The sequence below is a fragment of the Tiliqua scincoides genome, chromosome 13 (genome assembly GCF_035046505.1).
Source record: "Tiliqua scincoides isolate rTilSci1 chromosome 13, rTilSci1.hap2, whole genome shotgun sequence".
In the NCBI taxonomy this organism is placed as follows: domain Eukaryota; kingdom Metazoa; phylum Chordata; class Lepidosauria; order Squamata; family Scincidae; genus Tiliqua; species Tiliqua scincoides.
In genome coordinates this window covers 12892613-12905122 of record NC_089833.1, presented here as the reverse complement: position 1 = coordinate 12905122, position 12510 = coordinate 12892613, and the positions used below count along the sequence as shown (strand labels likewise).

The 12510-nt window shown below is 48.5% G+C and overlaps 1 pseudogene; it reads right to left on the bottom strand.

The window, feature by feature from the left end:
* Window positions 1–9742: 9742 nt before the first annotated feature.
* On the bottom strand, window positions 9743–9857 carry LOC136634061 (5S ribosomal RNA; annotated as a pseudogene).
* Window positions 9858–12510: the final 2653 nt, after the last annotated feature.

The following is a 12510-nucleotide window of genomic DNA, read 5'->3' as shown; positions in this document are numbered from 1 at the left end:
GATCATGGGGGGGGAAGTTTGTTGCCCCAAAAAAGGCAGCCACTGGAAATCTGAAATCAAGCTCTGCAGAAGCAGAAGGGGAGGTGGAGATCCTCTGTTGCTGAAGGTGGGAGCAAAGGGCTGAACTGGTTGTAGCCCTGATGCTGTGTGTGGGACCAGAGACATTTGTGAAACCCTCAGCAAATTTGCCTCTTCCTTGGGCTTCTCCCCTTTCCCTCCCTCCCTCACTCCCTCAGCCTGTATATTTTCAAGATTATTGCCTTCTCCAACATTTTCTACATTTGAAAACTTCCTCTCCCCCCCCTTCTTTCCCACCCCAGACAGACAGAACAGAACAAACAAACAAGGAGGGGGGGAATATCTGTAGAGAGAGTTGCAAGAGAGTCAGAAGCTGGAGAAGGGGGGGGGAAGCTTGGAGATGCCTGCCTGCCTGTAATATTGCATCCCAGCAGGATCAGTGTCAGGGCAGTACCACAAGGGTTACAATGCAATTCTATTACTTAGGAGTCAGCCTCAGTGTATTCAACTGAACTTGAATCCAAGTAAGGATGTGTGGAATTGCAGTCTCCTCCTTTGCTTGAAACTGAGCACTGGAAGTTGTTGTAGGGTATACCATAGAGCAGCATTGGCACAATTGCATATAGTATATTTCGCAGGATATATGCCCTCCAATTACAAAACTGGGAATTATTCAAGATGTTTTTGAATAATTTTTGATTTCTGTCTTCTTCTTCTTCTTCTTCTTCTTCTTCTTCTTCTTATTATTATTATTATTATTATTATTATTATTATTATTATTATTATTAACAGTATTTATATACCGCTTTTCAACTAAAAGTCCACAAAGCGGTTTACAGAGAAAAATCCAATAACTAAATGGCTCCCTGTCCCAAAAGGGCTCACAATCTAAAAAGATGCAAATGAATACCAGCAGACTGCCACTAGAACAGACAGTGCTGGGGTGAGGTGGGCCAGTTACTCTCCCCCTGCTAAAAAAAGGAGCACCCACTTGAAAACGTGCCTCTTACCCAATTAGCAGGGGTTTTGTTGAGGGGAGAGCTGGGGAAGAACAAGGAGTGATGATATTCAAGCTAGTACTACTGGTAGGGAAAGAATGAGACAGGAACTCAAATCTCCTATAGCGGGGGTGTCCAAAGTCTTTGGCAGGAGGGCCACATGTTCTCTCTGACACTGTGTCCTGGGCCAGGGGAAAAAAAGAATAAATTTACATTTAAAAATTGAATAAATTTACATACGTTTACATAAATGAATATATTAAAGATGAACTTATACGAATGAATGAAGGTCTTGCAATAGCTCAAGGCCTATAAAAGGCCTTGCACAAAGCAAGGCTGGCCTTTCCTTTGCTGCTGCTACTGCATCACAAACGTGAAACAGCAAGCAATGGAGGGAGCCCTCATCCCACAGCTCATGCAAGAGATCAAACAGTTGCCCTCACGTTGAGAGCAGTTGCGTCGGGTCAGTGTGGGCTCCAGCAAATCTCCGGAGGGCCAGAGGCTCATTGGAGACTGGTGGCTTCCTGAGGGCTGCATTGAGAGACCTCGAGGGCCGCAAGTGGCCCCAGGGCCGGGGTTTGGGCACCCCTTTCCTAGAGCTGAGAACTGCTGTAGTTTTGGAGGCTTTTGAAGAGAGTGACACAGTGTGTCTTTAAGCAGTGTGTCTGGGTAGCCTCTATCTGGAATGTTGTAGCTGTGGAAATTCTACACTGGCAGAGGGTTGGACTTGATGATCTTGAAGGTCCCAATTCTGATTTCTATGATTCTCCATGTGACATCCTGTGACAAATCTTCACATGATGTTGAACATTGCTTGTAGTATGATTTCACAGAGAAAGCACTGAAAACCAGAATATGTGTGTATAGGACAAGTGTGTATTGAAGCCAGTAGACTAAACCTGTTGAAGCTAGCATTTTAAAAGCTGAATCAAGTCCAGTTCCAGATATGTGTACATTTAGGCAGTGTGTATATTGTAATTTAAAGGTGCAATTTTAATGATGTGGGGGGCAGGGATGTGGGACGGAGCAATGATACATCACCACACCCACTCCTCAGGATCATTGCCCCAACCACTGCATGGGAGGAGGTCCGTTATGGGGGGTGACGCATTGGCCTCCTGCACCGGGTGACGCAAACCCTAGTGATGCCACTGGACATACAATAGGAGGGACAAGGCCAGGTGGAGAAAGTGAAAGGAGGTGATGGGTGGGAGGGAGAGAGAGAGCAAGAATGAATCTACAAGATAAAGGCAAAGAAGAAAGTCAGGAGGGAGGGAGGAGTCAAGGTGAGGCTCAGGTGGCAGAGAAGGAAGGAGGAAGGCAAGGCCCAGAGGTGGACTGCAGGGAGAGCAAAGCAAGGGACAGGAGCCGCTAATGCAAGTGGCAGAGCAAAAGAATTCCCCACCTGAGCTGCGTCTCAGGGGGGTCACCAACTCTGGGTCACAGGTGTACAGCAACAACCGCCTCCAGGGCAAGAGATCAAGCCTGCAGCACACCATGGCCCCTGAATTGGGTGGATCCCACAAAGGGGGACCCAGCAGTCCTCCTCCAAGGTTGGTGGTTGGCAACCTTCAGTCTCGAAAGACTATGGTATAAGCCTGCAGCACCTGGCATTCCCAGGCGGTCTCCCATCCAAGTACTAACCAGGCCTGACCCTGCTTAGCTGACGAGATCAGACGAGATCAGGCATGGAAAGACTATGGTATAAGCCTACAGCACCCGGTATTCCCAGGCGGTCTCCCATTCAAGTATTAACCAGGCCTGACCCTGCTTAGCTTCCAAGATCAGACGAGATCAGGCATGGAAAGACTATGGTATAAGCCTACAGCACCCGGTATTCCCAGGCGGTCTCCCATCCAAGTGCTAACCAGGCCTGACCCTGCTTAGCTTCCAAGATCAGAAGGTTGGGCCTCCATCAAACACTACCAGGAGGGACTGGCGAGCCCCCACAGAACGCCTGAGTTCCAGGGTGCAAAGGGAATTATTGGATGCGAAGGAACCCTCCAGGGTGACATGAGCCCTGATCCTTAGAAGGGACAAAATGAAAATATCAGTTGAGCATCTTTCTCTTCCTGTTTTGTCCCAGAGCATGTCCCTTAATGACCCATTCAAGGCTGAGCTGCCTCCGTGGAGTTGGGGAGAGGAGATGCCCAGGATCACAGCCATGCAAGAGAGTCTCCCTCCCAGACTTTAACAAACAGCAACCTTCTTATGAAGGGAGGTGGTCCTTCCGATCTCTTGGCCCGGTCATGTAGAATTTTACAGGTAATAACCTGTACCTTGAATTGCACCCAGAAAGCACACTCTGTAGCCAGAGCAGCTGAAACAACAAAGGCGAGACATAATAATAATTATTTCTTAAGTACCTTAAAAAGGGGGGGGCCCATAGCAGCAGGACTTGAAGAATGAAATGGCCATAGCATCTCGTGCCAATCTGCAGATGCAAGGGAGGGCACCAGGATGCAGGTCTCTTGTGATCTGGTGTGCTCCCTGGGGCATTTGGTGGGCCGCTGTGAGATACAGGAAGCTGGACTAGATGGGCCTATGGCCTGATCCAGTGGGGCTGTTCTTAACTACAATTCCCAGGAAGTCTTGCAGGTCTCTTGTTATCTGGTGTGCTCCCTGGGGCATTTGGTGGGGCCTCTGTGAGATACAGGAAGCTGGACTAGGTGGGCCTATGGCCTGATCCAGTGGGGCTATTCTTATATTACTGAGGACTGTTAGAGGAGCCATGAGAACCAGTGTTAAAAAGTTTAGGAACCAGTGGTCTAGATTACATTTTTCTGGAGGAAAAATTCATTACGGGTTACACGCCATGATGTGTATTTGCAACCTCCTGATTTTAGAAATGGGCTATATCAGAATGCAAGATGCAAGGGAGGGCACCAGGATGCAGGTCTCTTGTTATCTGGTGTGCTCCCTGGAGCATTTGGTGGGCCGCTGTGAGATACAGGAAGCTGGACTAGATGGGCCTATGGCCTGATCCAGCAGGGCTCTTCTTATGTTAACAGCTAGACAGCTGCAGACCTTATTGTATGTGTAAAGAGAAACAGAATCTCCTTCCTCTTACTGGAGAACTTCGCTTCAGTGCTCCTCACTCAAACCACTTCCTCCTTGCACCATTAGGTGTTGCTATGCGATATGGCAAAGTGCCGTGTGCGCTGAGCTGCAGAGATGCCACGAACAGAAGGTCAGAATGGAGAACACTAGAGAGAGAGAGAGAGAGAGAGAGAGAGAGAGAGAGAGAGAGAGAGAGAGAGTTTAGGTCAATCTGCTGCCATGCCAATTTTTATTTCATTCTGTTCCTCCTCAAATACACCATTAATCATCTTTTCTTTCTAAGGAATCTATAAGCTCCAATTATCCCCCATTAGCTACTTTGGCGTCCCACCTGCTCGTACACCTTAACAGAGAACGACAGAGCGTCGCCCTCGGAAAAAAAAGTATGCAGGAAATTGAAAGGTTGCCACCAGCAACCTCCTTTTCTCCAACGTCAAAACGGCTAATTGTAACTCTCTGACAAAAGAGCTTGGGATTTCCTATCCATTGACTGAGGGTGGGTGTGCGAGGAAAGTTCCTGCACCTTGTGCATGGTGCTCTCTGTGATCAAGGAACCACTGGGACTGTAGGAAGAATTACCTCCCCCATGCAGAAAAGGAGCTTGTTGAGTTTTGGAGAGCCAGGATGGTGTCGTAGTTCTGGAGCTGGACTTAGACCTGGAAGATCCAGGTTCAAATCCCCACTCAGCCATGAAGTTTCCTGGGTGACCTTGGGCTAATCACTCTCACTTGGCCTCACCTACCTCAAAGGGTTGTTGTGCGCATAAAAGGAGGGAAGGAACCATGTGCCCCTCCCTGAGCTCCTTAGAGGAAGGGTGGCATGAAAATGTGAAAAATACATTTAAACAAATAAAATAGAGTTCCCCGTTCACACTAAACATCTTTTGGGCACTGATCCTGTCGCATGCGTTCAGGAAAACTCACGTACATCCAAAGAATCATGCACGATTATTCCTAGACCAGATGTGCCATACCCCAGTATCCCTGCCATCCCATTTTACAGGAAGGGGATGAGGATTTCAGTGCTTTGGGGCAGGGGTGCCCAAACCCCGGCCCTAGGGCCACTTGTGGCACTCGAGGCCTCTCAATGCAGCCCTCAGGGAGCCACCAGTCTCCAATGAGCCTCTGACCCTCCGGAAATTTGTTGGAGCCCACACTGGCCCAATGCAACTGCTCTCAACGTGAGGGCGACTGTTTGATCTCTCGCATGAGCTGTGGGATGAGGGCTTCCTCCACTGCTTGCTGTTTCACGTCTGTGATGCAGTAGCGGCAGCAAAGGAAAGGCCAGCCTTGCTTTGTGCAAGGCCGTTTATAGGCCTTGAGCTATTGCACGACCTTCATTCATTCATATAAGTTCATCATTAATATATTCATTGATGTAAACGTATGTAAATTTATTCAAATTTTAAATGTAAATTAATTATTTTTTTGCTCAGCCCCCGGACACAGTGTCAGAGAGATGATGCGGCCCTCCTGCCAAAAACTTTGGACACCCCTGCTTTGGGGGAAGGCAAAAAGGGGAGAGAAATGGAGGCCTTGCCAGCACAGCACCTCTCTTGGCAGCTGGCAAAAGCCTTCCTCAGCAAAATGAGGCCACACAATGACAATAGCACTACTCAGAGAGAAATTCTGGGAGGGGGGGAATGGAATTCTGGGAGGAAAGATGGCAACTGCCAACCTCTAGCCAGTAGCCAGCATTTTTACCCACAATTTCCTTTGGAATAATACAACGTGACACTATTTGAAATCAAACAGAGGATGCTTTTATAGCCACAACAGCCAAAGTCGCTGGACAGTCAAGTGCCTTGTGATTTGTCCAGCCCGGTGAGTGCCAAACACCAGCCTGTGGGCCAGATCCGGTGCCGATGCAAACCTTCCCCCGTATGAATGGAGCTTATTGTTCCACAGGGTAGCCTGCTTTTGTCACCTCCGATCTCCCCCAAATTTCACGCCGCCAGCTGCTTCCATGTTCTGCTGCCCCAGCAGACTCTCCATCCAAATTTCCAGGCAGATGTGGCTGGGTGGCATGAACTTTGGGGGCAATCGGAGGCTACAATAGCGGGTTCCCCAGTGGAACGGTAAGCTCTGGTTGTGCTGGGGAGTGTTTTCCTGGTATGCAGTGGTCCTGAATTTGGAGACTGCCAGCCCAACCTATTGCACAGCCTGGTTGGATGTGCTTGGCCAGCACAAGGGTACTGTGATGAAGGCAAGGAGGGCATTCACCAAACCAGCACCCTGAACTCAAGCTCACTGGGACACACTTGAAATGCTCCATATCTTCACGAAATTTCTCCACTTTTTGAGAGTGGTTGAATGGGTGCCAACGCCTTTGCCCATCACTTTCTTGGAGTATTGTGTCCAGTTCTGGTTGCCGCATCTCAAAAAAGACATAGTGAAAATGGAAAAGGTGCAAAAGAGAGCGACTAAGATGATTACGGGGCTGGGGCACCTTCCTTATGAGGAAAGGCTACGGCGTTTGGGCCTTTTCAGCCTAGAAAAGGGGCGCCTGAGGGGGGACATGATTGAGACATACAAAACTATGCAGGAGATGGACAGAGTGATGCTGTTTACACTCTCACATAACACCAGAACCAGGGGACATCCACTAAAATTGAGTGTTGGGAGAGTTAAAACAGACAAAAGAAAATATTTCTTTACTCAGCGTGTGGTCGGTCTGTGGAACTCCTTGCCACAGGATGTGGTGATGGCGTCTGGCCTGGACGCCTTTAAAAGGGGATTGGACAAGTTTCTGGAGGAAAAATCCATTACGGGGTACAAGCCATGATGTGTATGTGCAACCTCCTGATTTTAGAAATGGGTTATCTGATGCAAGGGAGGGCACCAGGATGCAGGTCTCTTGTTATCTGGTGTGCTCCCTGGGGCATTTGGTGGGCCGCTGCGAGATACAGGAAGCTGGACTAGATGGGCCTATGGCCTGATCCAGTGGGGCTGTTCTTATGTCCTGGATGACCTTCCAAGTTTGGATCTGAATTTGCCATCAGTAAATAAAGACAACAAGCGCACTGGAGCCTTAGAGATGCCATGTGTTTCAATAATGCACTGTGCTGAAGTTGGACTAATGGAAAATATTAGAAATAACTAATATTACGTAGAAACCACTGCAGAAATGAGATCTGTGGTGTTGTTGGGGTTTTCCTGAGGGTCATAGTGGCTCCCCCAGGCAATGCGCGAGTCGGATGAGTAATTCACAGCTTGAGACTGCAGAGGTTGAAAGCTATAACAAGCATTACCATTTTCCAGGCTCAGGTGTGCAATGCTGTGGGTGGGACATTATCTCTGAGGTTGCGCATTGCTATTTATGCTTTTGGGGAGTGTGGGGGGGGAGGGAGAGCTGACTGGCTAACTAACAGCATCACTTTGAAGATAATAGGATTCCAGTGTTCATCCCAATGAGCTGGATGAGCTGAGCAGGAGATACCATTAGAAGTGCACGAATACAGCACTTTGCAGATCCCAGGAGTTTATTTCACACTGAAGCGAGGCAGCAATGTAAACAGCACAAATAGAAGCCACTAATTAGCTTGTCAGCAATGGACGAGGCCTTTTCAGAAGCTGTGAAAACATCTTGAGGTGTTCCAGAGGAGAATGAACTCCAAGCAGGCATGGCTTTAAAAAAATATATATGCCCAAATAGCCTGTATTCCTGGGCAGAAGATAAAAAATCTGAATTTTCTCCTTTTTTTCCCCCCCAAAAGAGCTAAGCTGCTAACCAGCCTGTGGGTGGAGAAAGCCTGGCACAGATGAACAGTGCGCAATGAGGTCCCATAAACTAGAAAGAACAGGCTGCGTCTCCCACGGATGGTGTTTCAGGACACTGGACAGCTCCATCTCTAGTGATGACTATTCCCAGTCATGAGAACCAATGAAGATCCCTTCCAAACTGGATGGACAGCCAGGCATTGACCTTCAGTGTTGCCAGCTTTGGGGCTTCCTGGAACCACCTCTCAAACCTGGAAATTTGTCAGTTTTTGAAAAGCAATGAAAGGAGTTTAAAAACTCTCCACTTACAATGCATTCGAGTGTCCTGAACCAGTGTTTCGCAAACTGTGGGTCAGGACCCACTAGGTGGGTCATGAGCCAATTTCAGGTGGGTCCCCGTTCATTTCAATATTTTATTTTTAATATATTAGGCTTGATGCTACCATGCTATGTGACTGCACTGGGGGAAATGTTATAGACCTGTACTTTTAACAAACTACTTGTATTGGCAACCTTCAGTCTCGGAAGACTCTGGTATTGCGCTCTGAAAAGTGGTTCTGGCACAGCATCTAGTGTGGCTGAAAAGGCCAATCCGGGAGTGGCAATCCCTTTCACGCTGGGAGCAAGTGCAGTCTGTCCCTGGTCTGTCTCCCTGGCTATGGGCCTTCCTTCTTTGCCTCTTAGCCTCAGACTGCTGGCAAAGTGTCTCTTCAAACTGGGAAAGGCCATGCTGCACAGCCTGCCTCCAAGCGGACCACTCAGAGGCCAGGGTTTCCCGCTTGTTGAGGTCCATCCCTAAGGCCTTCAGATCCCTCTTGCAGATGTCCTTTAACAATGATAGTAAAGGAAACTTACTCCTGGTTAAGTGTGGGTAGGATTGCAGCCTAGGACAGTTAAAAATTTTCCTACTTGATGATGTCACTTTCGGTCATGACTTCACTTCTGGTGGGTCCCGACAGATTCTCATTCTGTCCCTGTGGGTCCCAGTGCCAAATGTGTGAGAACCACTGTCCTAAACACTTTGCAGACCTCATCCCCGCAATCCTTGCAACAGCCTTGCAAAGTGGTCAGTACGCTCTTTCTCCATCCCTCCGCCCCATTGCTTAGTAGATGCAGCTTTATTCCCATTCACCCCATCCTGGTTTTTTTGGGGGGGGTGGGGGGGTTGCCCAGGAGGATCCAGGCAGTAGGGAATGGAAAGAGGAAGGAAGTTCTCTGGGTATATTCTGCATAATAAAATAATGGCTGAACTAATCTGGATCATGAGTACCAATTGGAATACAAATCCAATAAATAAATAAATAAATAAATAAATAAATAAATTATTTATTTATTTATTTATTTATTTATCGGCATGATGGCTGCGCCGTGGCCTGGCTCCGCTTTATTAAGTTTTACTTTCTCAATCCATGCAGTAAAGGTGCTTGTCTTGAAAAAAAGAAGGGCATCTCCTCCACCCCTAACTTCCTCCTCTTTATTGTCACACTGGACATCCAGCATATGTCGCAGCTTCCATTTGATCAGAGATTTACGAGGTGCTTAAGTACGAAATGCATCCTGCGTGCCCCATTGCCACCCAGAATATAAGCCCTGCCAGCATGTTGCAAGCCAAGCTGCAATTGACATCAAGTCCCATCCCGTCCCCCAGGGTGCACCCATCACCTCTTCACCCTCCTGCGTGGAGTTGCATAGACCAGGTGGCTTCTTCCCCAGAATCCCATTTAGGAATGCTGACAAATTCTCCAACTCCGATTTCATCCCACATTGAGGAGTTCTGAATTACCTGGTCTACTGAAGCATGAGGAATTCTCCATTATTCCATGCTTCCCTTTAAAAAAAAAAAATCTTTGCCCTGAGTTGTGCGTTAGTTTGCTACAGCTCTCAGTTCTCTGGTGTCTTTTCCCTTCTTCTGGTTGGCAACCTTCAGTCTCGAAAGACTATGGTATAAGCCTACAGCACCCGGTATTCCCAGGCGGTCTCCCATCCAAGTACTACTCAGGCCTGACCCTGCTTAGCTTCCGAGATCAGACGAGATCGGGCATGGAGAGACTATGGTATAAGCCTACAGCACCCGGTATTCCCAGGTGGTCTCCCATGCAAGTACTAACCAGGCCTGACCCTGCTTAGCTTCCGAGATCAGACGGAATCAGGCATGGAAAGACTATGGTATAAGCCTACAGCACCCGGTATTCCTAGGCGGTCTCCCATCCAAGTACTAATCAGGCCTGACCCTGCTTAGCTTCCGAGATCAGACGAGATCGGGCATGGAAAGACTATGATATAAGCCTACAGCACCTGGTATTCCCAGGCGGTCTCCCATCCAAGTACTAACCAGGCCTGACCCTGCTTAGCTTCCGAGATCAGACGGAATCAGGCATGGAAAGACTATGGTATAAGCCTACAGCACCAGGCGGTCTCCCATTCAAGTACTAACCAGGCCTGACCCTGCTTAGCTTCCGAGATCAGACGAGATCGGGCATGGAAAGACTATGGTATAAGCCTACAGCACCCGGTATTCCCAGGCGGTCTCCCATCCAAGTACTAACCAGGCCTGACCCTGCTTAGCTTCCAAGATCAGACAAGAGCGGGCATCTGCAGAGTAAGCATATGTTGCGAAAGCTCCCCAAAACCTGGTCTTGACGCATCTGCACATATGATTGTATCAAGATTCTTTGGTGCGATTGTTTACCACAGCACGTGTTTACCACAGCACGTGTTTACCTGCACGTCAGCAGACCAAAACCTTGATGCAGTTCAGCGGTGCATCTAGGGTATGGCAAACCTAGGCACATGCCTGGGTGCCACTTGAAGGGGGGCACATGCTGCTGCTCTGAGTGCGCGCATGCTCAGTTTGCTTCGTGACTCTGGAAGAAGCTGTGAGAACCCACGTGACATAATTATGTCACAGCATCGCTGTCCTGGGTGTGCCACCGATGCCCTGGGTGTGTCACTGATGCAGTTGCACACGTGATCACACCTAGACTGCATGTACACACTGCTAAAGTGGGGGAGAAGGGTGGGTGCAAATGAGCTGAAGGGAGTGGCAAGATGCTTATTGTAAACTGCACATGGTCCAATGACAAAATTTGCTTTAGAAATTCTCCTAGTGCCTCCCGACCCCTCCCAATGCTGTATCTAGCTTAGGCCTTGGAGACGGAGCTCTGTACACTGATGGTGTCCTCTCGGCTGCAATACCACCTGCCTGAGCTTTCTATGCTGTGAGCAACTCACGAGCAACAACCCTGCTCCTTTTGCCAGATTGGATCTTGACCCTGGCCCGTCACTGAATTCATACCTGCTTCTGTCTCTTCTGATCCCTGCCTGCTTCTCTTGAACTCCACCCCAGCCTGTTTTTGACCTTGTACCTGCTCCTGGCCCCCTCTGCCCCACAGGAAGCTCCTCCGGGTTCCATGACCTGATTGCTTGGAGCTTGACCCTTGGCAAGGCTGGCACCCCATGACTAAGAACCCGTCATTCTGTTTGTTTCCTTCTGAGGAGGGAGGCATCCCTGGCAAGGAGAGCCAGCTAAGGACTCAGCATGTATAATTCACTTGGCCAGCTGGCAGCTGCCACCCTGAACTGTAGAACATGGCAAGAGGGAAAGTCACAGCGTTGTCAGGCAAACTTGAGCAAATGAGAGGATTGCCCTTGACTAAACCAACAGTGCAAGCCTGCCTGTGCTTACTGAATTAAGCCCCATTGGGTTCAGTGGGGCTAACCCTCAGGAAAGTTAGCATAGGACTGCAACTCTAGCTGGGCCGGGGCCCCTCCCTTATGAGGAAAGGCTACAGCATTTGGGGCTCTTCAGCCTAGGAAAAAAAGGCAACGAGGGGGTCATGACTGAGACTCACAAAATGATGCAGGGGGTGCATAGAGTGAATAGGGGGATGTTCTTTTCCCTCTCACCCAACACTGGAACCAGGGGGCATCCACTCAAATGGAGTGGCAGGAGAGTTAGGACAGACAAAAGAAAATACATTTTTTACCCAGCAGATAGCAAATCTGTAGAACTCCTGGCCACAGGGTGTGGTGATGGTGTCTGGCCTGGGGGGCCTTTAAAAGGGGAGTGGACAGCTTGATGGAGGAAAAGCCCATCACAGGTTACAAGCCACGATGAAGTTTGTGCAGCCTCCTGGTTTTCGAAGTAGGCTGTCTCTGAATGCCAGATGCAAGAGAGTGGCAACAGGATGCAGGTCTCATGTTGTTTTGTGTGCTTTTGTGTTGTTGTTTTGAGGCATCTGGTGGGCTACTGTGAGATCCAGGAAGCTGGACTAGATGGGCCTTTGGCCTGATCCAGCAGGGCTCTTCTTAATGCACTTGTGCTATTACTTTTTTATTATTATTATTTCATGCACTTTTGTTCCACCTTTCCCCCACTACCATGGGTGCCCAAGATGGCTGACATTAAAAGCATATATAATAGAACAATATAGAAGCAGGCTACAATCCTAACCACACTCTCCTAAGGGTAAGCTCCATTGAACAAAATAAGACTTACTCCTGAGTAGACCTGATTAGGATTGGGCCCACAATGCATTGATTAAAAAAGACAGAAAGCAAGTTGGCTGCTAAAAGTATTGCAGTTTTCTCTTGATGAGGAAGACCAGAGATTATCATGGGTGGGTCCATGAAATGAGCTTGTGGAACCATTTGGGGACCAACCCTTTAAACCCCCCCACCTCACAAGCTTATTCTGATGTCAGAATCTGGGGGGG